The sequence below is a fragment of the Peromyscus eremicus genome, chromosome 3 (assembly GCF_949786415.1).
Source record: "Peromyscus eremicus chromosome 3, PerEre_H2_v1, whole genome shotgun sequence".
NCBI classification, from domain to species: Eukaryota; Metazoa; Chordata; class Mammalia; order Rodentia; family Cricetidae; genus Peromyscus; species Peromyscus eremicus.
In genome coordinates this window covers 77,806,559-77,831,518 of record NC_081418.1, presented here as the reverse complement: position 1 = coordinate 77,831,518, position 24,960 = coordinate 77,806,559, and the positions used below count along the sequence as shown (strand labels likewise).

The 24,960-nt window shown below is 37.7% G+C and overlaps 1 protein-coding gene and 1 pseudogene across 1 annotated transcript in view; one reads left to right on the top strand and one right to left on the bottom strand.

Annotated features, from left to right (window-relative positions):
• The window catches only part of Grid2 (glutamate ionotropic receptor delta type subunit 2), a 664,169-nt gene that overhangs the window by 539,593 nt on the left and 99,616 nt on the right, over positions 1-24,960 (bottom strand). The window lies entirely within an intron of this gene.
• Positions 16,955-17,274, top strand: LOC131905561 (dynein light chain 1, cytoplasmic-like; annotated as a pseudogene).

Sequence of the window (24,960 nt, the reverse complement as noted above, 5' to 3'; positions counted from 1 at the left end):
TTCAAACTACCATATGGTATTAGAAATGTGTTTAATATTAAAATGTCTCTTGGATCTGAGGCACCAACTGCTACATTTTGCTCAACTGAAATGCTACTATATGCAGAAAAGAATTTCAATATTTGACAAAGCAACCCACTCATACAAAATCAGCTGAAACATGGTAGTGATCCTGTGCTGTTGGTAATTTTATGTTTGTTTGTTCTTAAAGATTTTACATAATATGCCAAGTCTGTACATCTTTATAAATCCAATCTCCCTGTAAAATGATCAGTGTTGCCTTAAATGTCATTAATGTATCTTAGAAGTCACTGTTCTCTCTTTCTTAAAAGTAGAATGCACACTGCCTGTTTTATGTGTCACTAGAAATAAATGATTTCTAACTTCTACTAGACCCTTAATTCTGACCACAAATTCTTTTCTATGCATACTCAGTTTTATTCCTCTCCCATTCTCTAAGGCATTAACATTCAAGCTTCATCCAGCTTTATTAGCCTATCTTCCTAATAGGGTCGCAAGTACCTTTGCTCATTATAAAGGTACAAAATTGGACCAAGCTCAACAGGTGCAGTTGGCTCCCAGCCTTCAGATTTCTGCCTTTCTCAAATCAGAAGTGAACAAAGCAATCCTCATTCAGAGCAAAATTGCTAGGGTGTGATGGGTCCATATCATATACTAAGTGCTGCAGTAAAACTTAAACATGTCCTAGAAATGAAGCAACATTGGGAATCGCTGAAGGCAAAGCTCAACAAATGGGGATGCAAAGAAATGCCTCCATCCTCTTCCTTCCATTAGGGTGATTCTGAAGTCTCTAAAGCCTGTGCATATCTGGACATCCACTCCTTCAATGAAAACATACTTCAATTTTCATTCAGGAAATCTCAGAAGTCACCCCAGGGGCAGTTTAGTTTCCAAGAATGGACAGATGCAGAAGCAAGCAGCTCTTCTGATCTACAGCTGCTGATGTCATAAGCTTAATGTCTGCCAGACAGACCACGATGGTCACCCTTCTTCACCTCCACACTGGAAAAGAAACATGTAACCTCTATAGAGGTGACGTGAACATAAATAGGTATGAAGAAAAACCCTAGCATCCTCCTTCTCAATATCCAATCAACACACAGCGTCTCCCCTCACCCTACAAACTCACCCACTCCCAGCTGATTCAAGGCAGGGTGCAGCTTTCTTCTTCAGGTTCTGGCTTCCTTTCTGGTTGCCTGTGGTTTGAAGCTTTTTCTTTTGTCACAGGCTGGCTATAGTACTGACTTCCACGCAATGGATCACAACCATTTCTGGGTACTATCTCTGAGGTATATTACACAGGCAGTTCCTCAGGTGGAACCCCATCTGTCCACATTCATACCCAAATCTTGGTAAGACACCCTTGACCAGTTTTTGTCCTTACCGTTTCCCACTGTGCTTTCTGGAAGTTCCTCTGAAATGAGCCATCTCTACTAAAATACTTATCTCAAGATCTCTTCCAGTAATTTAAACTGAGTCAGTCTTCCCACACAAAATACACAATTTATTACACGAAAAGACAATGGTTCCTAACATTAAACGAGGATCTTAAGAACAAAATTCTCAAGACATTAAAATGATTCAAAATCTAGTCTAAAATAGCATTTTCTGTTGTAAACTGTGAGCACACTCTCAAAATTCCAGTAAAACTGTGTGCAATGTATTGGGAGTTCTTTACACTATCAAGTCTCATTTGAACATGTATAGGAACCACTTAAATCACTTGAACCATTTGTAAATCACTCTGCTGGGCCCACTGCAGAGTGAGAAGGTCTGGCATGAGGGCTGTGAATGGACTGCGAAGAAGTGCCTGAGTGATGCCATGCTGAGGACTGTAGATGATGCTGGTACCCATCCTTTTATAAAGAGCTCAGTCAGAGATGGACAGCAATGACCTGGCACGGATGTACTTCTACTCAATGAATTTAAGAAAATCATTTGACCCTTTAGTGTTTCTGAAGTGTACCAGAAACAGTGTTTCTGGAGAGGTTTGGATAAAAAAGGCTGACGTCATTCCTATCCTAAGAGAACTCTACTGGGTGCTGATCAGGAATCTGGAAAGTATAGTGATGTCTGCCAGCATACACAGGAGAGTACACCAGAAGTAGCTGAGGACAAGCACCCTCTAGAAGATGAGAAATACAGAAAACCTTCAGTAGAAAACATATTGTCTTTTAAGCCTGCATTTTAAAAGAACTTCTTTGTAGACAACTTCTTGAAGCACACTAAAGCATTGTTAATACTTCAATAACTGCATTGCAAACCATAGCCTTGCATCAATTATTTTGATTACACCTATTCCATGTGGGATAATATGTTACTATTTACTAGAATTGAATTTATTACTTGGAATCATTAATAATTTTATTTTATTATCAAGTTTTGTTTTCCTTCTTTCATCACAAGAGATAGTCTCTCTTCATTATGATTTATCAGTTACACTTTGAAATATATCATTACTTATTAGATGCCATTTGAGGTTAAATAGTAAAAATCAGTTCTGCTAAGCTATTAAATAAACAATATATAGAAGCTTGCTCCAACAATCCTCTGAGATTAAGTGAAGAGAGAAACATCCAGATGACTGCTGAATTGCATTCTGCCCTTTAGTCAGCTTTCATTTTGAGAAATGTTCTTATCCGAAACTACACATTGTGACTTAGGTGTGTTCCTCTCGCTAGGGCTGGGCCCATTAGTGCTGAATGGTAATGTCAAAGTCCTTAAATCATAGGGTCACCTGGAGACATGTGACAGTATTTCTCTGGGCCATTTTACAAAGAACGAAGACATTTTTAACCTACCATATACTTGATAGCTTACTCAAACATTTTGCATTATTTCACAGCAAAATTTGATAGCACAATTTACAGTTTGCTTAGGTTGGAATATGAAAGAAAGAGCCAAAGCAAAGGCCTGTTTGGGCATGATCCCATGGCTTCCTTTAGACTTTAAAACAAGAGCCGAAGGCTACAATGCTGAGGGCTACCAGTGTTCTACACTACAGAGTCTGAAAACATCCTAAACAGATGGCTTGATAAGCTTAAATGTCTTCTTCCTAGGTAACTTGATGGCATACACATTAGAAGAGTGTCTTTATGTGTCATAGGGCAGTAATTACTTTTGTGAGAAGAACAAGTACATGTTGAAGTAAATCCATTCTGTGATTTGAAAATCACAGTTGTTGATGTTTTGTGTGATCTGGTTGCTTTTGTTTGTTATAAACATTAGGATAATGCTTCTGAAGTTTTAAAATGTCTACTACCTCCTACAGACTAAGTCTTCATTGGCTAAGGAAGCAGGGTAGGCGATACACACATTTCACATGCTTGCCTTCACAGACACATGTAACTCACTTGCAGTATAATTTCCATGATAGTTAGCTCTGAAAGTGTTCACATAAACAGAAAAGTTCCTTCCCCTCATTTGGTATGGAGTGCTGAGGCCAGAACCTCATTCACATTAGCACGTGTTCTAAGTCCGCTGTAAGATATGCTGACCTATTGCTTTCATTTCATACCTATTTCATTACAAAATGATAAAAATAAAAAAGACAGGCTGATTTGCATCTTTATAATACATGCTCTCAACAATCAAATGAAGTGCTTATCATTCAAGTTCTTGATTAAATATTTTAGAATATAATGTATTTACTATAGGAGCCTACATTTTTCCCCAAAGAATTTTGGCCAATAATATGACTTTATTTTTCAGCTTTTTAAGGTGAGTTATGAACTTGTTTCAAATAACAGAATGTTAGCATTTGTTTGCCTTGCTTTGTTAAAGAGATAAGAAGTGAAAATTATGTTTCTTATTCAGCTCCTGTCTAGACAAATTACCATTCCTCCCTTCCAAAACCATGGTTATTTTCTTTAGACACTACTCCTAACAAAAAGCGAACATAACTTACTCATCATTGATCTTTAAACATAAAATATATGAAAATATATGGGCTAGAATATAATAGAGTCTACAGACATTTTAGGGAGGCAAGGGGAGACACTGATTGGTCCCAGGGAATAGATGTATAAGACAGAAGTTTTGTGGTTGCAACATTCCAGAAAAGAGTATAGAGTTAAAACTTTTCTAAATTTTTTGATAAACAAAATATAAGCTTTGGATTGATGAAATTCACAGAATAAGTCTCTTCTGTTGAAGACGTTGTCTGACACAGAGAAATGGTACACTAACACTGACTGGCTTCACGCAGAGCTCATTAATAACAGCGATGAGCTAGCCACATACAGATAAGACAAGGGTGTCTAATTAATACATTTGCAGTTATTTGTAAGATGTCTTCCCTCAGCATCCCCTCTCTCCCCTCCTCCCCTCTCCTCCCCCTCCCTCCTTCCACCCCTCTATCTTCCTTTGGAGGTGATTCATCCCAGGCCCTTGTACACTCCAGGCAAGTGTTTTACCATGTAGGCACATACCTAACCCTTTAATATTATTTTTACAGGTTTTAAAAACACTCTTAGTGATGAAAAATTAAATATTTATAAGTTACTCTGTGTGTAATTTGTGATTATTATAAACCATATTTTGTAAATTTGTTAAATATTATCATTTTAAAGTCAAAACATAGAATCACTTATGTTTAACAGCTTAACATTTATAATTAAGGATTCTATACCTGGAGTAGCCCTGCCTACACTTGAGAAGTGTGTCAGCTAGAGGAATAGAGTTGTTATTTTAATTAAGATTGTTGTGGGAAGACGTGAGTTAAGATTTGAGTGGAGTGGGAAGGGGCATACAAGCCGTATTTTATACCAAGTGATATTTAATGTGGATGACATTTTTTTCTTTTTTCACAATACCAAATAACATTAAACAATTTAATGACTGTTGTCAGGTTTGATATATTTTCTTACAAATATGAATGTGAATCATGATTGAAAGTAAAATGTGGCTCCTGCTTAGGCAAGCCTCCATGACTCAGGAACCTTGTTCCAGACACCAGGGCTTTCAGCCTCCTGTAGCAGATCTCGTCACATCTCCCAGGAATTTTGTTCCAGGAGTCAAATTAGCCAAGTCACCTGCACCAAATAAGGAACAGAGCCTTCCACAGCTTAGGCCTGCCTATGCTTCTTGGAAATGCCCCATACCAGGATCCCAACCCATACAAAAGTATGGATCCCCACACCATCTTAGATCTTTTTATGTACTGGGAAACCTGGATATAGACACCAGGCCCTTATCAGCCTCTGTAACAGACCCGAAATAGTTCCAGGGAATTTTGCACCAGGAGTCCAGTCTGTATGTCCTTCACCTGATATGACTAATCAGGGCAAGTCAACACTGGCCAGGAACATCCTACACCTGCCCCACAGAGGAAAACCAAGTCTCAACCCTATTAAAACTTAATCTTTTCTTGAGCTTTGTAAACCTTTACATTGAAAGAAGAAAAGTGACCTGAATCAAAAAAAGGAAGACAGGAAGAAAGGAAAGGAGGGAGGGAGAAAAGGAAGGTTGGAGGGAAGAAAGGATAGAAGGGGGGACAGAGGAAAGAATTTGAGGAGGGGCAAGGAAGGGGGAAAGAAAAGTGGGAGGGAAAGAAAGAATAAAAAATGGAGAAATAGAGAAAGATTCAACTAACTAAGTATTCTAAATATGCCATTCCCAAAAGAGCACCATGAAAAACCAAGATAATATGTCTCATCCACAGTGGGTGGTCCTGTATACATGACCTCCAATGAAAATGATGTGGAGGGACTTCCAGAAAAATAGAAAAAAAGATAACTATCTATGTTCAAACAATTCAACAAAGACATGGCTATGCTCCAAGAAAACAAAAACAAAGAGCTAGATGAAATAAGGACATCAATATAATATACAAAAATAGAATTTTAAAAAACATAGGCTTACTAAAGCCAACCAAACTGATATGATAATGAAAAAAATGCTCAGGAAAATAAAAGCCTCAGTGGAAATCCTCATCAATAGGATAGATTATATAGAAAATCAGTTATGGAAGACAAGGCAGAAGAATCAGACCATATTTAAAAAAATGATCAATGAAAAAAAAAACAGCAATGACAGCTACAGGGCAAGACTCAGCTCTAGGATACCAAGAACAGACTTAATATTTGGATTATTGGAATCAAAGGAGAAGAGCACTACATCAAAGGCATAGAAAACATTTTCAATAACATCATGGAAGAAGAATTTCCAAACCTAAAGAAAGAGATGCCTATCTAGGTATAAGAGTTCTACAGAATGCTAAACAAAGGGCTAGAAAAGAAACTTTGCATGAATTTCCATACATTATTAAAAACACAGACCAGGAGAAACTCTTAGGGACACTGTGTCCAGGATACCTGCCTAGAGTAAAAAACAAACAAAAAACAAACAAAACTGAAGAGACCCCTACACACTAAGAAAATAAACAATGCAATTAAACAATGGGCTGTGTCACTGAAAGAAGAGTTCTTGGAAGAGATACAAATGGATAGTGTGGTGGTTTGAAGAAGAATGGTCCCCCAGGCTCATATATTTGAAACTTAGTCACCAGGAAATGCCACTATTTGAAAGGATTAAAAGGATTAGGGTTTGTGGCCTTTTTGGAGGAAGTGTATAACTAGAAGTGAGCTTGGAGGTTTCATAGTGTCTCTCCATAGCAATAGAATAGTGACTAGGATGAAGTTGGTATCAGGGACAGGGATATTGTTGCAACAAGCCTGACCATGGTGCTTGTCAGAGGGAGATGGAAGATTTGGGAACTTTAGATTAGAAAAAGTGGCTGTACACTTTAAGTGGGGTTTAGTGGGCCATCCTTGTAAGAGCATGAAAGACAGTGCTGGAGGCAATTTGGACTGTGGTAGGTAGCCCAGCTCAAGGGGTTTCAGAAGAGGAGAACATTAGTAAGTGGACTAGACACCATTCTTGTGATATTTTGGCAAAGAGTGTGACTGCCCTCTGCCCTTGTCAGGAAAAAGCTGCCTGAGGATAAATGGAAGAGTTTTAGGTTAGTCACAGAGGAGAGTTCACGACAGTCTAGTGACGCTTGTGTCTTATGGTTATTAGTAATCATTTTAATGCAGATCTGTAATGAAAGGGAACAAGCTGAAAACTAGAAAAGCAAAATGTATAGTTTGAGAAGAAGAGGAGCACCAGGAAGTATAATGGGGCTAATCTAGCGCTCAAGGAGATATGGCACTTAGAGAAAAGCCTGATGGGAAATGGAATGAAGGGAGAAGTGACCTCAGAGCAAGACCCTGTCCAGCTAAGCTTCTAACTTGTGAAAAACAGTTAAAGAAAAAGCTTAAGCCATGAACGAAAGCATCAACAACAGACAGCTGATGCAAACGTAATTGAACGAGGAGGCCAAGTTCCAGTCCCATCAAGCAGCAGAGGTTGGGAGCTTCAGCAACATGGTTCTGGGTTTAGAGTCAAGGACACAAGAAAGAAGTTGTGGCATCCCCCTCCACAGCTAAGGAAAGGTGCCAAGGCCAGGCCTTTTTCAAGGGTGTCCTTACATGGAGGCCTAGAAAGGTCATTGGGTGTAGCTGTGGTTGTGTTGGAGACCCCAAGATGATGAAGATGTCAAAGTCATAGGATACTTGCCAAGGAAAGCTGCAGGTCAGGTGTGGAACTAGGCAGAGAGAGAGAGAGAGAGAGAGAGAGAGAGAGAGAGAGAGGTGTTACAGTCAAAAAAGCTGAAGAACTCTGGAGGTCTGAAAAGAACCTTTTGACATTAGACACAGAGATGCAGACTTTATAGTTTATCTGCTGGGATTTGGACTTGCTTTGGTCCAGTGTTTCCCCACTCTGATCTCTTTCCTTCTTTTTGGAATGATAATGTGTATTGTGTGCTATTGTATTTTGTAAGTATTTTTTTTTTTAATTTTACAGTAGGTTACAGTTAAGAGATTGCCTTGAGTCTCAGAAGAGATGTTGGGTTTTGGACTTTTAAATACTCTTGAGATTGTGAAAGACTAGAGGGGATTTTGAAGTTGGACTAAATACATTTTTGCATTATGATATATCTATAAGCCTGTGGGGGCCAAGGAGTAGAATGTGGTGGTTTAAATAAGAATGGCCCACATAGGCGCACATATTTGAATGCTTAGACATCAGGAATTAGCACTACTTAAATGGATTAGAAGGATTAGATGTTGTGGCCTTGTTGGAGAAAGTGTGTTACTGGCAGTGGGCTTTGAGGTTTCAAAAGCCCATGCCCAGGCCATTGTCTTTCTCTCTTCCTGCAGATCAGAATGTAGTTCTAAAACTCTTCTTCAGCACCATGCCTGTCATGAATGCTACCATGCTCCCTGTCATGATGATAATTGACTAAGCATCTGAAACTGTAAGCAAGCTCTCAATCAAATGCTTCCTCTTTTAAGAGTTGCCTTGGTCATGGTGTCTCTTAACAGCAATAAAACAGTGACTAAAATAGACAGAAAACACTTTTAAGACATCCTCAATCATAAGGTAAATGCAGATTAAAAGTACATTATGATCCCGTCTTCCCATGGTCAGAATTCCATAATCAAGGGTAAAATGACAACAAATTATAGTGTGGATATAAGGAAAGGTGAACACTTATACACTGTTACTGGGATTGTAAACTAGTGTAGTCACTTTACAAATCAGTCAGAGGATTCTCAGAAAATTAGAAATAGACCTACCCTGTGACCCAGCTGTCACATATAGCTGGACATATATTATACTGGGAGGTAAATGTCCCAATGAGGATGGGATCAAGGAGGTTATGGAAAGAATGAAAAGAGAGTAGACTAACCCAAACTGAAGATATTTGAAAAGAATTATGAAACCCCAGTAGTTTGTAAACTAATTAAAATATATGATGACTGTTCTTGGTTGTCAACTTCACTACATCTTCATTTAACTAAAAGCTAAGCATTTGGGTACACCTGTGAGATTTTTTTTTTAAATCAAATCATTTGAAGTGGGAATACTCACTTTTAACCCAGATCTTTTGAGGTAGGAAGATCCACCCTCAATCTGGGCAAATGTCCTGATGGTAGCCTATATAAAGGACATAGAAGAAGGAAGCTCTTTCTCTTTGGTTTCCTTAACTCTCACTAGCAAGTCCATCCCTTCATTAGGATTACAGCCTACTTTTTCAGCATTCTAGAATACACTGCTGACCAGCTGAGATGTCCTGCAATGTGGACTGAACAACCACTGAACTCTTGGACTTTCTATTGCTAGGGAGCCATTGTAAGACTCGCTGGATTATAGCCTGTAAGCTAATCTAATAAATTCTAATGTATATTATATATAATACTTGTATTAATTAAATTCCTCTAGAGAACCCTGACTAATACAAAATATTTTTAAGAAAAAAAAATTGTAATGAGGTATTCTACATTAGTGAACAGTGCTGCTCCCAGAGGTCATGAGCTAGGAAATGACAATTTCAGTGCCAGGCATCATCACAGTTACTGGTTCTAGAGGCCTTGGAGGCACTCCAAATGACAAAAGCTACTCCTATTGTTCTTTGTCACCTGCTATAAAGGTAACGTATTTACTACTTAAACCATCACTCACTTTGTGAAGCAGAGAGCAATCAGGCTCGAAGTGAAAACCTCTGTTGGCTAGTTTTCATAGTTCTAGAGGCTGCCAGGCAGGTTGCCTGACGACTAAACATATCAATGGTCTTATCCAGCACTAGACCCTACATGCTACAATATCTACCTCCCAGGGAAGACGTTCCTACTGGTGCAGTTAATGACAAGATTGTTTATGATGATATTCACCACTCTCTGGAATGAATTTGAGACCTGCTCCCCAGGATAAGATTCATGCCTGGTACAATAAATATGATCTAAACTCATGGTTTGGGATGTTGTAAGTCCTAGGCAGAACCCATTGATATAATTGTTTCCTAAATAGCCATGTTATCAAATTGTCTTCTAAATATTTATGTTTATATCCATAGATATAATCTGCTGCCAGCCTTGGTCAGAGAGGCTTCTTATTGCAATGGGTAGTGATTAATGCACAGGTGCATTACTGTTCATTGTTTAGAATAAACAACCGTGATGGCTCAGGGGTAGATGAGACATCTGTATATTCCACTTCCCAGGACTCAGGAAAATTCACAAGGAAGACGCAAAAGCAGGAAAGGGAGAAGAGCTGTGGAATGATGTCCTCTGGACACGATATGGCTGCTGTATGAATGAGCTCATAGGAGCTATGATTGCCTACACAGGACCTGCATAAGATCATGCTAATTAAAAAATGCTAACATGGAGGGGGAGGGGCTCCAGAAACTCACCCCTATTTGAGGAGCTCCTGGCAGTTGATGGCTTCTGGGAGAGAGAAAAACACTTTTTTTTTCTTTTCTTTTTTTAGGAGTGTGGCAACTGGTGGATTCCCTGTGCCCCAGTGAATGACCCCACAGGCATGCTCATATAGGTAACACTATTTGGACTCAATGGGATAAAGTACATGAATAAAAAAATATAAATAATGTACCCCTTTATCCTCCAAACTAATTTTACATTGGACATTGCTAAAATTATGTGGTCAGCTGTCTTTGTTACTTAGATACCAGATCATTTTCACAGTTAATAAAGCTGAGATTAATTAAGATTATTTTCCAGATAAATGATTTTAAAATAATTTAAAAAAATATTTTGATTGGTGTCTTAATCAGTGTCACTTTTCAGAGACATTGAAAAGCTATCGTGCCATTTTCATTTCATTAAATTTACTTTATGAAAAATGATGGTCTCTATAAATAAAAAAGAACTGTATCAAAGATCCAACCTACTCAATGAAAATTGTAATTAAAAATTGACAGAAAGGGAAAAAAAGATCAAAAGATGATATAGCTTCAAAGCTGGAAAATGGGGTCATTTGGTGAAGTCATGAGTGTTCTCTCTTCCGAAGATCCATCTACTGCAAAAGCTTCTCTTTAGCTTTATATATGACTTTAAGAAACTTAAAAGAAAACCTTTTAAAACAAGAGGTATTCTCAGAAAGCAAATAAATGTTATTTTTAAGATTCAGGGTCAGTGTGATTTGAAACCCACAGAACATCAGATATTTGCTGTTTGAAAGCAAAAGTGACAGACATTGTCAGCCGGTTCAGCAGAATGTCAAAGGTCTGTCCTTCTGCCAAATGCCAAACAGTTGAAGGTAGAGTAAGTCTTGGATAAGGATCATTTTTTCCTTAAGAACTGAAGTAAACTTCTTTGTAAAGCCAAGGACCACTTTAATCTATTGTGTTAATAATGATTATCAAGATGTAGTTTAATAAAATGAAGAAATTGATATTAGATTCTGTTATTAAAGCTATAAACAAAGAAGCCTACATAAACACACTAGAATTTGCTGTCTTAACAAATAGTGGAAGCCTCTTCTCTTCCTTAAGATATTTTGTTTTATAGAACAAACAATGATAGAAATAGAGAATGAAACTGTTGTGCCACCTCAGCTACACAAAACATGCATGAAAGCCACACTGAGGTTGGAGTTCAATAGTCATAATATGATCATCCAAAGGCAACTGAAAATGAGCAGCATCCAAGTCATTAAGACCCAAGAGAAAAATATATAAGAAAGCAAATTGGCCTTTCTAGTCAACCTATGATTTCAAAAGCTTCTATTAATCAATAGCCCCAAAATGGTTGTACTCATATATTGGTGAAAGAGTATCACTAAATTTTGATTGTGAAAAATTCCAAAAGAAATCCCGGATGGCAAATCTGATGGTGAGGTATGTATACAGGTTATGGACTGAATACCAGCCATGCTTTACTTTTTATTACCAAATCTAATGTGAAAAATTATACTTATATAGTTTAAATGAAAATTTTCCATCTGGACTGACAAGGCTTCCTCCAAGAGTCAAAGACCATCTAATAAAAACCCCAAATCCAGGCATGAGCATCACTCTTTTGAGTTGCTAGTCAGGGATGTCCAAGAGGCCTCTGAAACATAGTCTATTTCCATTGCTGTTGGTTATCCCTAAAAGGTAGAAGGTAAGCTCTTATTGCTCAAGACATCATATACTTCAGAAATAGGTCCAGGAGACCTCTGAGCTCACACTGACTTAAAAGCCTTCTGTTTGAGGACTAGCTTACAGGATACCAGAAGATGTCATACAAGTTTCCAAAGGAGAGAAACACCCAACAATCTTACCCAACTATAAAGCCTGTGAGCCACAACAATAACCGGAAAGCCATGATAACACAAAGGGTGCAGTAATGGCATGTAAACCTTGCCAGTAACCAAATAGCTCTCTAATTGGACTTACGGCAGGTTGAACAAGAAGGAAATCAAGCCTGGTGCTAAGAAACTTAGCCATAAAACCTGAGCTAGTAAAGTCTTGAGTTTTGAAGGAGAACCTATAACCACCACGTTCCTGAACCAGCATAAATGCTAATTACATTCTAAATATTTGTTGTTATACCCTCAGCTAAGTATAGTTCTTATCTCTCATTGAGAAACTTCTCCTTGCAACAAATAGAGACTATTACAACCAATAAAAATTCAGAATGGTAAAAGCTCAGTCTCAATAGATACATCTACAAAACAACTCCCACACTTAAGGCTAAAGGATAATTGCAAAAGGGGGTAGAAAGTTATCAGAGTCAAAGGACCAAGGAGTTGGCCGAGAGATTGTGTCTCCTAGTAATGTCTGAAGCTCTACTCATAAAGTCTCACCAACATGGCTGCCCAAATATGAATTAAACAAAGGCAACAACAATAGACAAAATAAAGTAAGTGGACTGGAAGAAGACCATGAGGCCTCAATCCTATTCATAGAACTATAGTCAACTAAGGTTTGCTGAGAGCAAGAGAAATTCCCCTGGGATGAGCACAGCTGGTTACCAAGACCAAGTGTTCAGCCCTGGAAACATGTACACAGGGCATATTATATAGACTAAATAGGGTGTATTTATGTATTTAGAAATGTTTATGTATATACATATATGTATTTAACAACAATTAATGAAAAAAAAGGCCCTGAAATTGAAAGAGAGTAAAGAAGAGTATATGGCAGGTTTTGGAGGGAAGATAGAGAAAGGAGAAACTATATATTTTAATCTCAAAAATAGAAGAAATAATAAAACTATTTGGAAAATATTTTAATACCAAATCAACAACAACAATAGAATTTCATCCTTTTTTGTGGACAATAGTAGAAAGTAACTCATTTCTTTGACCTTGCATGGTTTCCAGGGATTTTCCTGACTGGGGTAGCGGGGGAAGGATGAAGGACAGAGAAAGAGACAGAGGAAGCCCGGGATCAAGTGGACTGGTCTCTGTGATGAAGAAGCCACAGCAACCCTGCAAGCTCAGTATGTTCAATAAATATAGTTGAACAGGGAGGCTGAGTTATTACTTACAGCTGAACCAGGAGCCAGATTCAGCTAATCTCTCTTGGTGTAGTCTCTGCAGGGGAGCAGTCTTCAGGCCATAAACATCTTGGGGGGAGTGTTATGATGGATATTTTCTGTACCCACTGTCAACTTTTGTACTCAGACCAGAGGAAGGGTTTGTCATCCCTCTGAACCTCACCTGGAAAAGCATTTGCCAGTCACATGGGTCTGACGCTTGATCCTTGACAAAGCTAATTCAAGTGAACAACACATACTCACTCAAGACTTCACACATTCAGGGCTTCCTCTACACCCATAAATTTCTTTTCAAATGACTAGCTTTAAGAAATAGCTAATATTTTTACTTGTTATAACTCACATTTTAATAAAATGAAAATTATTTTAAAGTATTAGATATGTGTTATTTCAGCATACTGTTATTAAATGGAAATTTAAATTAGAATATGTTTCAGTATAATATATTTATTGACTCTTTAAGAATTTCATACATGCACACCAGGTATATTGATTATATTCACCCCAACTCCTTCTTATCTTTCCTTACAAATCCATCTTCCCTTCTTCATTCCCTCCTTCTAATTTCATTTAAAAAGTTATATATTTATTTTGTGTTGAACACATAAGTATATGTTGAATTTATGGCCTCATGGGTTCTAGATAAAGACTCTATAGCTTACTGTACCTACCCCCCCCAACCAAAGCATAATGTCTTCTAAATAAGTTTTGTTAAACAATGTTTAGAAATCACAGTGGAATCCCCATGGAAGGCCTTACCCTCTCTGAGGAGTGGATGAGGGTGGCTTGGAGGGAGGTGGCGGAGGATCAAGAGGAGGGGAAGGAGGGGGAACTGTGGTTGGTATGCAAAATGAATAAAAAAACATTTTAAATAAACAAATTAAAAAAAGAAATACAATTAATGTCTTTGGTTTTAAAGCATTTTTTTCAAAGCACCACACTTCATGTTTATATTCTGAACATTAAATATCTCTCTATGAAAATAAAGCAATATCAGCTTTCTCTGTTGCTGACCTTGTCCTGTGTCTGTAGATTAAAAAAATCAATTCAAGCGTCTGCAGTCAATTAAAACAGCGATATCCTATAGAGAAGGTTGATTATTTTCTTGCTGATTTTATTACCTTCTTTAGGAACAATGACACTTCCCATGGTAGGTAAAACATCTTTGGGGACTACCGTGCTGTCATAGGAAATTCTTTTGAAATTCACAGTAACCAAATGTCCAAAATGTTTCTTACCATGGAGAGTAGAGGGTTTTTTAACAGGGGAGCAAAACAAAGGCACTGTTGAAATTTCACCTTCAAATCTCCTCCCACCTATATAGGAGGACTTGGCTCAAATTTAGTACAGAAACAAGCAAAAATTCACTTCAGTTAAAGATAGCTAATCAAATGCATCTTTTATTCAGATGATTTACTGACCATAATAACATTCAGACATTATTTCTTCAACAGTAATCCTGGTTAACTGTCCCCAACCTTTTCCAGAAAATGACTGTTCAAACCTTGCCGTTATTCACATTGAAAAGATACTGGATCTCCCAAGGTACAGCCATACTTTTCTGCCACATGGCAACATCATAAACGAGCATCTGGGGATTTAATATTCTTAAGAATTGGTTTAGCTCTAGTATCTTGGAGAATTATGAAAGACTACTGGTAAGGTCTGGTTTTGGAGGCAACATGGCTATGGAACTGAAATCTTGCAGAAGAACAAAACAGAATAATCACATTCATGATGGAAGATAACAAGATAGCCAGAGTCAGAGGAGAAATAAGGAGGTAACTTCCAAGACTGGCCAAAAATACAAAGACACAGAGTACAAATTGTACTGCCCCGTGGAGCTAAATGATTCTGTTCTCCAATCTCCATGATCCTTTATGTATTCTTTCAGGCAAGTGAAATCCTGTATAACCACTGAATTGTTTATAGACTTACCAGGTACTTTTAACCATGGTGATCAGATACCATTGATCTCCTGCAGTGATTCTCAATCTTCCTAGTGCTGTGACACTTTAATACAGTTCTTCATGCTGTAGAGACCCCTAGCCACACAATTATTTCTTTGCTAATTCATAACTGTAATTTTGCTATGGTTATGAATCATAATGTGAATATCTGATATGCAGGATATCTGATATACTACCTCCAAAGGGTTGCCACCTACAGCTGGAAAACAGCTGTTTTACTGGACTCACTGTTGTTCTTTCTAACTGGACATTTCCCCAGGTGTGTTTACAATCTGGAATACAGTTTCCTCCTGTACCTATAGCATATAGACCCTGACAACATCCAGTAGACGTTGGTATTGGGTGTTTATAGGGTAAACTTCCCTTTTCCATCTACAGTTAATGCCCACTTCTTAATCCCCAATCAGTGATGCACAATTAGGTCCTTACTGTATATTTGTAGGAACTATTGATTCTATTTTATATAAGAAGCCTTACATAAGAAAGCACATGGACTAAATACCCTTTTGATACTAATCTTATCTCCACCACCCCCTTCTCTGTTGAATATTAGTAAGATCTCCATATATTAAGACTATTATGTCCTTATTAGTCAAATGGGAATAATGCCAACTTCTCTAAGTGGTATGTGAATGAAATGGCCATTCATGTCTTCTGCTCTCTGTAGTATGAGAAAATGTTTGGCCTTTCTTTTCCTTTCTTTTTAGTTGCTGGTCCTAGGGGAGTTGAATGAGACAGAATTGTGTTACCTTGCCTTGTTTCCAGCCCAATGTCTACTAGCAATTAATTGCCTTATGGGCTTTCACCATAGTGCTAGTGTGAGTGAATCAGGCAGCAGGGTATTGTGAGGTGGCCCTGATTGCCTCATATTGCTCTCAGTAGCTATAAGGAAAGTGTGTTTAGATGTACAGGAAGAAATCCTCACATGAAACCCCAATTGGGTCAGAGATATCATTTTGTAGTACTGAAGAAAACATGCTTATGTCTTTAAAAAAACCAAGAATATCATTATCTTCATCTTATGAGATACTGCTTGATATTATGGGCATTTATAAACTGGACAGGCACAGATCAAAGGAACAAAACTCATGGAGGCACAAAAACTGCATGATCTGGAGGGTTATGTTTTTTCTTTACCTCACTTCCATTTTCTGATTGATAATTGGGAACTTGTGAAAACTGAGATATTATTATGTATACATAGCTATATTTCAGACAATAATTTTCAGAAATTCGTGATTATTTAAAATAAGTAAATATCCAATTTTGTTAGTTTGGCTATTTTTTGTTTTGGTTTAACTCAGTTTAACTGAAGACCAGGAATTACCAGTCAGTTTCCTGGGCTACTTCAGTAATTTGCAGTGATCATCGGTGCTTGCAAACACTAAAGCTGGGCTCCACTACCTGGTCCCTTTTGTTGAGCCCAATAACTTGCATCTAACTCTCCCTGGTGATGGTGAGTCAGGGACTACAGAGAGAGGCCTGTGCCACAGTAAAAATACTCTTTCTTGTTGGGGATCAGAGTTTTTATTAAATTCTAGCAACAATTTCAAAATGTGGAATTGTTTGTAACAGAGCAAGTGCCTAAGTATAAAAACTCGAAGTTTCTAATAATTCAAAATGGTTGTTTAGATGCCTACAGCTTCGGTAGCAACTGGTTCTCTGCAGCATTGGCCCCTGCTTCACCAATGTCCCAGGAAGGCAGTGATCAAAACTGCAGTGGACGTGGAAGAGATGCAACATGACTCGGAGGAATGTGCTTCTCAGTGTTGGAGAAGTATAACATGGGAAAGAATCTCATGGCTCATATCATGAAAGAGTTTGACAAGAAGTACAACCCCACCTGGCCCTGCGTTGTGGGGTGGCACTTTGAAAGTTATGGGACACAGGAAACCAAATACTTAATCTACTTCTACCTGGGTCAGGTGGCCATTCTTCTCAAATTTGGCTAAAAACCTGGACTGCACCGAACACCCAGTAATATCATCTAATAACAAGGACTGCAGTGTAAACTCTAGGTAATGGAGGCTGAATCTTCAGCCTTGCTAAAGAGTACCACGTTTTGAATCTGTTATGTTTTGTACAAAGTATCTTCTGCACAAGTTTGTGGTTATAAAATAATTAGTAAAACAGCTTACATTTGTATTTATTTTTAGTCTATATTTTTGTACCCAATTTTTTCCTTCCTGTAGGCTATGCCTTTAAAAATAAATCTGTTGGGGATATAAATAAATGAATAAATAAATAAATAAATAAATAAATAAATAGATCAATCTTGATGTTTCACATTTGAGCAACCTGTATGTTAAGAACATTTGGGATAGGATAAACTTGCCTTCCGGCATGCATTTAAAATCTTTGATTTATAATAATGTAATATTATCTCCAAACTACATCTACATAAACAGAACATAGAGAAAGTTCAGCTCAATACTAACTAGGAGTTGGTTGTATAGCTAGTTTCAATCACTCTCTTCTAATTTGATTAGTTATATATTCAAATTGATAATTCAGTCTGTTTCAAGGATAGGAAAACATAGTTTGCCTGAGTAGGATCTCTTCCTACATAAAAATCACATATTCAGTTTTAAATTTGATTTTTTTATGTTCATAGTATATGCTGCAGAGACACAATATCATCGGATTTTTTATAAGCTGTTAGTGTGATCTACATAGTAAATTATTTCAAAAAGTAGATTTTGACAATTTAAGAGGAATTTAAATAAGTCTTCATGAGAGACTTCAAAGAATCCACGTTTTAAAAAGATCATTATCCAGTGTACTACATCTTAAATGCTGGAAAGTGGAATAGCACTTTGAATTTGGACGAGAACTGAGAGTATTTCAGTGCCACTTGAATTCTCCAATGATAGATCAAGTGGGATGTTTATTTTGGTAAGGAGTATCTGGAATACAGTGGTAAAATTCACTGAATTCTCTTTGTGAATTTACCTCTTGACAGTCTCAGAGGATTGTGTTTTGTAAACATTATAAATAATTATGTTTGTATAAAGTTTTATAAACTACAATCTAGTGACTATTTTCAGTTCTCCAGGTATAAAGACTGTCTCTGTGTGCAGGATCTGCCCTTGGCACAGGGCATATCGTGGAAGCTCAGGGAAACCCAAGCCTTTGTTAGTTATCTGTTCTCCTAAAAAAAAAAAAAAAAAATCACTTAAACATTATTCCTTATCTTGTAGTTCTGCATGTCTGAAGACCAACATGAGTGCCATAGTGTTAAATTCAAAAAACTGACAGATAAGTAGAGTTTTGTTCCTTTTGGGGAGTCCCAGCAGGGTTGTTGCCTGTATTCTCCAAGTCACTGGCAAAACGACAGTGAGGTGTAGGACCTCCTGTTGACTGCCATTTCCTGCCACTACACTGTGACTCCGTTTGTTGGCCTGTGTCTCTGTCTTCCATCTCAAAGCTGAGCTACAACCTAATGGATGCTGTGAATAGACTATTGTTCTTAATGAAAGTGGTTTCCAGATGAAAAAGGCTAAGATTGGTCAGAAGCCTTTCTCTCTGTCTGGGGCACACTTACTTGCCTGTCCTCTGATTTATGATTCAGTAAGAAGGCCTCTACTCAGATGCATCCTTTGAGTTTGGGATGCCCAGGCTCTAGACTATGTGCCAGAGAAACATTTATCTATCTATCTATCTATCTATCTATCTATCTATCTATCTATCTATCTATCTATCTATTTATCTGTCTGTCTGTCTGTCTGTCTGTCTGTCTGTCTATCCATCCATCTATCTATCTATTTATCTATATCAATGACTAAGTCTGTGGTAATTTGCTACATAGATTAAAATAGACAAAGACAGTCAGCAATGACAAATTGACATCCTTTACCACTTGCAATAGCTCTTGTCCCTTTCTGCATTATCTCTTTAAGTTAACAAGGAAAGGAAGGCTCTGTTTTGAAGACCTCATATTATTAGGTCAGATGAACCCAGGTAATCCAATAGTATCTTTCATCTTAGTGTTTGGCTCCCTAATCACATCTGTGGTCTATTTGCCATATAAGGCAATGCAGTCACAGACTCTCATAGATCTTAGCAGAAGTAGAGAGATGTACTGTTTGCTATAATACATTTTTATAAAAGTATCTCTTGACCCCACCAGCTGACTAAACTTTTGACAGAACTCACATCAAAGTTAATAATACACCACAGAATCATCTAAGACTATGTGCTTAACCAGCTAGCACATTGTGTACACAACCTGTTTAAATATAAACTGGTTTTAAGAGAACAGTGTAACCTTACTTACTATGCTTGGATTTCCTATGAAATTATTTTTTACATTATAAGCAAATGCCTAGCTTTAACCTTTTTTTTTTTTAATTTAAAAATATGTTTCTTTATTTAGACGTTGATTCACACACTTCAACCCTTCATGAGTGGAAAATATCTACCTCAAATACCAAAGGTTGTATAACAATTCCTTTGGAAGATGCTGCTTGATATCTAATAGGTCTTTTAATTAAAAAAAAATCTGGAACCAGATATTGGGATAAATGCTGAAAGATCAAAGAGACAAAAGAACAAGCCATTGTCACTTCTTACCTCATCATTACCTTGTGCTAGGGCCTTTGCCACACCTTCTGTATATTCCAGAAGAGAGGGGCATTCTGTTAGGATTATTCCTTGAGAAAACATTACTTTTAGGAATGCTCTGTTTACAGTCCCTTTTTAAGTGACCTTGTCTACTGCAATTGAAACATTTGACATACTATTTTTCTTCAAACCTCTGGAAATCAGCTCTCCTATGCAAGCATCATCATGGTCATGAGATTCAATATTAATTGTATATCAGATCCATTCCTCTAAGGGTGCTGGTCTTGCCTTTAATGACCTAATTTACCCTTTTGCATTGTGCATCAGCATTTTCAAAAGCAGAGATTCAAATATTATTTGTATAGGTTTTGAATTTGGTATCATTCTATTTACTGTTGAAGTCAATCTTTGTAAGAAATCAGTGAAGTTTTCTTTTGGGCCCTGTATCACTTCAGTAAATGACTCAATTTTCTTTCCTAGTTCTTCAATTCTGCCCCAAGCATTCAAGCCTGCCATTTGGCATAAAGCTAGGGTGTGGTCATTATATAAAGATTGTCTTTGTATATCAGCATAATTGCTCTCTCCAAGAAGTTGATCTTGGGAGATTTCAATAGTTCTAGCCCTTCTACCAAGTCCTCCATTGTAATTAGGGACCAGCCTCTAAAATAGCTGTAACCAAATTTCTCCAGGCTTGAGGGATAATTCTATTAAAAGTTGACCACGAGTTTAACATCTGTTTTCTGAAAGAAAGATGAGTGGATGCCATATGAATCTATGCTTCTTTGAATCTCCTCAAATCTAACATTTGCACAGGAGTCCAATCAGCTTGTACACATTCTTGGGGGATATCTGTCATTTGGCAGTTCCTTAAGGTTACTGGATAAATTAAGATTAGCTGTTTGAAAGCCTTGGGCTGTTTCTCTGTAACCTTATAATGCAATGTTGAGATTGGTTCTCCTTTAAATTCTTCTGTCTGGGTCTGAGTATCATTATGATCTGTTTTAACAAGCCTGTTTTGTTTGCTATGCCTTAAAAGGCTTAAATTCTATAGAGGGAAGTTACATGATAGAAAGAAATGACTGTATTTTAAGTAGTGACAAGAAACCTGGCCTCGTATGGCTTTCAGGGAAGATTGAGATGATAATAGTTTTAACTGAAGAGCACTAATAAGGGAGCTTTTATAAAGAGATGTGAACATGGCTAAGGAAACCAAGAAGGGATGATGGATCATCTAGCAATGATGCACAGTGGGAATCACATCCCTTTTTCAATTGAAAGACAAGTGGAGAGAATATGTTACAGGTAAAAATAAGGATTAGAGTTGTAGAAAAAGGACCCCTGGAGAGATACTGTAGGCCTGGAGGAAGCCACCATACTTAATGAAGACATAAGGAACAAGTGGACATTAAAATATCAATGTCTCCTTTGCTGTCTGTTATCTCTACGATGCTCCCAGTGAGCAATGCAGCCACTAGCCAAAAGACAGTCCATAGAGATCAGCCTCAAGAGCCACAGAGCCATAAAAGAGATCAGAGAACGGATTTGTGGCAAAGCAAGCAAAGAACATGCCGAGCACAGCGGTTTTGTAAGAGAGAGCTACAGTTGGAGCTAGAGAAAGAAATGGGGAGGGGGATAAAGTAGTGCTAGGAAGAGAATTATGTACCACTAAATAGACAAGAAAAAATAGAAACAGGACTAGGCCCTCTGCATATGGGAGACAGTTATGTAGCTTGGTCTGTTTGAGGGGCCCCTGACAGCAGGATCAGGAAATATCCTTGGTGCATGAGCTGGCTCTCTGGAGCCCATTACCTATGATGGGAAGCCTTGCTTATCCTTGATGCAGTGGGGAGGGGCTTGGTCCTGCCTCAGCTGAATGTTCCAGGCTTTGCTGACTCCTCATGAGAGGCCTTACCCTTTTTGAGGAGGGATGGGAGTGGGTTGAGGGGCAAGAAGTCTGGGGTAAGGAGGAGGGATGAGAGGGGGAATCTGTGATTGGTTTATAAAATGAATAAGAATTTATATATATAAGAAAAATAGAAACCTTAACGAAAACAGGATCCAGCTACGTATACAACTTCTGCTAGAAAATAGCTACAGGAAGAAGGAATGTCAAGTGTTTGGACCCTGGAAAGGGAAGGTCTTGTAGTCTTTGAGGGTTAAGAAGAGGCAGGTTCCCTAGAATGCAGATAGGGAGACTGGAACTAGCCAAATCAAGGTGGTACCAAATCATCGATGACATGTAGACTCACAGATTGACCCATTGTGACAAGAAGTTATGACTTTTTTTTTTTTTTTAGTAGAAGAACATGGTAAGACGCTAACTGAGAGGGCATCAACATAGTCTATGAAATTTACTGTTGCTTATACTAGAGTGGTGACATGGAATTCTGGAAGTAGCCATGACACTTGGGGTGCCTTTGATTAAAGGAAAATATTGGGGCTGTTGCTGGCTTTTGTGGGACAATGTGAGAGCACAGGTAGAACCGAGGATGGTTAAAGACTGGGTGCATGTGTGAATGATGCTTTTGATTGTCTTGGAAATCAGTTTAATTGAAGCTTCCTAGGGAGAGGTGTTCAAACGCTCTATTAGAAAGTAAAATTCAGATCTAAAAAGTCCATTGTAGCTAGGGAGTCATTGGAATGTCCTTCGGAAATATTGTGAGGGTCAGAGGGGAAGGTAAGGGATAGGGCCAGTCAGTGTCCACAGCATTGCTGGCTTGTGCTTTGGCCCCTCTGTGGTTGAAGCAACTTCACACTGGCTTCTTCCAGCAGGAAGTCCAGTGAGTAACACTGGATCCACTACCTACTGTCTGGGTCACCTGGATTAAGGAATGGATTAAGGTATTACCTCCTTGCTTTGGGTCAACATCTCTACTCTGTTAGTTTTAATACTTGTTATTATATAAGATTGTCTTAACAATTAAGTGAGATTACTACATACAGAATATTTAACACAACCTGGTTCATTGGAAGCATTCAATGAGGCTTACACATGAGTGCTCAACACATGATTTCCTTTGGGACAAATTACTTTCGACAGGCACCTCAACATGCTACACATTATTAACCCTCAATGTGTAGTTGATTAAAGAAGCCATATTTCTTACTCCTAAGCTTTTGAATGAAAAAGAATAAGAAAGTGACATTTGCAGTGTCACTTCATTTTAACCATTTATATTACAGTCCCCAGATGAGATTGTTATTACTGACCTTTGTAGGAAAGCTAGAGCTACCAGGAAACACAGCAGTTGTAATGGCTTGCACTTCCTTCTACCCTGGCTTCCGCTGCTGCGTTGTCCAGCAGTGTCTGTGAATGAACATGCTATTGTTGAAGTTGAGTCTCAGGCCCAGCTACTCACAGGTTCTGATCAAACTGATGAAATTATAATAAACCTGCAGGTCCCCTGCTCTGTGTTATAGTGTGCTGCTTCCTTTGGGTTCCATATTCCTGAAAAAGAAAGCTGTCGATCTAAGCTCAAATAACACAGCCAGAAATGTTGATTCAAACACTAGTTAGTCTTCTGTCTCTTTAGATGAGTAAGTAGCCCATTTGTTACTTGGGCTGCCTTCATGAACTTGCATAGCCACTTTGTAGAAACAAGGAACCAAAAGGGCTGGGGAGCGCAGAGCCATCTCCAAGGATGGAGACGATGCAAGGGAAGAGGCGTCCATCTGTCCATCTCGGGATGCCTAGAGGTGAGGGCAGTATACCAGAAGCTTTGCTAGGACTCAATGTAAAACGCCTTGCCTTATTCATTTCTCTTCAAAATGAATGTGAGTGGAGAAAAATCTACTGACAGGAGAGACAGGCAGGACAGAGAAGTTAAAAGCTCCAGCTGAGAGCAGAGCATTGAAGAACTACAGTTTAAAAGGACAGTTACAACTGTTCATTTGAGTCTGTGTTTGAATATCCATGTATAGATTATTTTGACAGAAAACCACATAATTATTAAATATCAGTTTTGTTATACATAAAAAGCATCACTTGATTTTGAAAACTAAGACAAGAGCACAACAAAGTAATTGGAAATGGATGGACTTTACTAAGTACCCTCAGAATAGAAAAGTTCTTATTTCAAAAGTAACACTTTTTCAATAAAATGAATGTTCTTTTATAATTTTTTAGGATACATACTTGTATAGAAGCAATTTGTTAAAAATTAATGAATCACTGCAAACTGATGGTCATTTAAAATGCTGGTACTTGCTAAAATTACTTAGTTGTCATGTAAAAAAATGCCTTTTATTACAAAGCACCAAGAAAAATAGAAAATGGAAAGTAACAGAACTTTTAAAAATGTTTAAGCATCTAGTTTTAATGTAACAATTTTTGGGTAGTTGCTGGCTCGTGATAAATGTGGTTTGGGATGAATATTTTTCTAAAACTATATATATATATATATATATATATATATATATATATTGTATTTACCACATTCAGTGAAAGTTTTTCTACTAATATTTAATTTACAATTTATTTCTGGAGTACTGAGAAGTTTTTGATATAAAAAGTAAGGACCACCCTTACTTTATAATCAGATGAACTTGACTTTGAATGTGAAGTCTCCCTTCAGCGAGTTATGTAGCTCACCACACTGCAATCCTGTTTACACTAAGGGTTTTGATAGCATGCACCCAGGTAGCCAGGAGGACTGCAGTTCTGAACGTAGCTCTTAGACAGTCAGTGCACAGAACTGACAGTTAGCATTGTTGTTGTTGTTATTGTCATTTTTAACTCACTCAGGGGCAAGAAACTTGGGTCAGACTAGGCTTCTGCTAAGAATACATACAAGAGACAAAACATTATCAACAAAAAACAAAACAATGAAATGGACAAGAGGATAGTGATATTTAAATTATGGTTTATTTTCAAATGCTAAAACCAATAATCTCAGATAAATTCAACTTTTTTTCTATAGATAGAAATGTTATTACCAGAGCATTAGGAATTTTATTTGATGGCCATATCCTATGTACACTAGATTTCATGGGCTTGGCTCTCTGCTTCCTACCTTTAGGAGCCTGTCACGAGTTGGTCATCCATTCTACATGGTACTACTAACAATGTAAACTAG